Source organism: Triticum urartu, chromosome 2 (genome assembly GCF_003073215.2).
Source record: "Triticum urartu cultivar G1812 chromosome 2, Tu2.1, whole genome shotgun sequence".
In the NCBI taxonomy this organism is placed as follows: Eukaryota; Viridiplantae; Streptophyta; class Magnoliopsida; order Poales; family Poaceae; genus Triticum; species Triticum urartu.
In genome coordinates this window covers 25,110,732-25,112,711 of record NC_053023.1, presented here as the reverse complement: position 1 = coordinate 25,112,711, position 1,980 = coordinate 25,110,732, and positions in this window count along the sequence as shown.

The window sequence follows — 1,980 nt, the reverse complement described above, 5'->3', positions numbered from 1 at the left end:
AGGCTCTGATACCACTGTTGGGTTTCGTAGTAATTTCAAAAAATTTCCTACGCACACGCAAGATCATGTGATGCATAGCAACGAGAGGGGAGAGTGTTGTCTACGTACCCAATGCAGACCGACTGCGGAAGCGCTGACACGACGTAGAGGAAGTAGTCGTATGTCTTCACGATCCAACCGATCAAGCACCGAAACTACGGCACCTCCGAGTTCGAGCACACGTTCAGCTCGATGACGATCCCCGGACTCCGATCCAGCAAAGTGTCGGGGAAGAGTTCCGTCAGCACGACGGCGTGGTGACGATCTTGATGAACTACAGCAGCAGGGCTTCGCCTAAACTCCGCTACAGTATTATCGAGGAATATGGTGGCAGGGGGCACCGCACACGGCTAAGGAATAGATCACGTGGATCAACTTGTGTGTTTCTGGGGTGCCTCTACCTCAGTATATAAAGGAGCCAAGGGGGAGGGGGGCGCCGGCCAAGGAGGAGGGCGCAGGAGGAGTCCTACTCCTTCCGGGAGTAGGACTCCCCCCCCCAATCCAGGATTCCCATGGGGGAAAAGAGGGAGAGGGGGGCCGGCCACCTCTCCTAGTCCTAATAGGACTAGGGGAGGGGGGAGGTGCGCAGCCACCTTGGGCTGCCCCTTTCTCCTTTCCACTAAGGCCCATGAAGGCCCATATGGCTCCTGGGGGTTCCGGTAACCTCCCGGTAACCCGGTAAAATCCCGATTTCACCCGGAACACTTCCGATGTCCAAACATAGGCTTCCAATATATCAATCTTCATGTCTCGACTATTTCGAGACTCCTCGTCATGTCCGTGATCACATCCGGGACTCCGAACAACCTTCGGTACATCAAAATGCATAAACTCATAATATAACTGTCATCGTAACCTTAAGCGTGCGGACCCTACGGGTTCGAGAACAATGTAGACATGACCGAGACACATCTCCGGTCAATAACCAATAGCGGGACCTGGATGCCCATATTGGCTCCTACATATTCTACGAAGATCTTTATCGGTCAGACCGCATAACAACATACGTTGTTCCCTTTGTCATCGGTATGTTACTTGCCCGAGATTCGATCGTCGGTATCCAATACCTAGTTCAATCTCGTTACCGGCAAGTCTCTTTACTCGTTCCGTAATACATCATCTGACAACTAACATATTAGTTGTAATGCTTGCAAGGCTTATGTGATGTGTATTACCGAGAGGGCCCAGAGATACCTATCCGACAATCGGAGTGACAAATCCTAATCTCGAAATACGCCAACCCAACATCTACCTTTGGAGACACCTGTAATGCTCCTTTATAATCACCCAGTTACGTTGTGAAGTTTGGTAGCACCCAAAGTGTTCCTCCGGCAAACGGGAATTGCATAATCTCATAGTCATAGGAACATGTATAAGTCATGAAGAAAGCAATAGCAACATACTAAACGATCGGGTGCTAAGCTAATGGAATGGGTCATGTCAATCAGATCATTCAACTAATGATGTGACCTCGTTAATCAAATAACAACTCATTGTTCATGGTCAGAAACATAACCATCTTTGATTAACGAGCTAGTCAAGTAGAGGCATACTAGTGACACTTTGTTTGTCTATGTATTCACACATGTATTATGTTTCCTGTTAATACAATTCTAGCATGAATAATAAACATTTATCATGATTATAAGGAAATAAATAATAACTTTATTATTGCCTCTAGGGCATATTTCCTTCAGATTCCCCATCAGGTAGATCGCCAGAAAAGGCCCCAAGATGGGATCTCATGGGTACAGAAGGTTGCAGCGGTGGAAAAGTGGTTTTGTGGCTCTCTGTAATCAATCTAGGATATAAGAGTATATATAGGCAGAAGAAGTATGTCGGTGGAGCTACGTGAGGCCCACGAGGGTGGGGGCATGCCTACCCCCCTGGGCGCGCCCTGCTGCCTCGTGGCCGCCTCACGGAGTTCCATACTTCAACTCC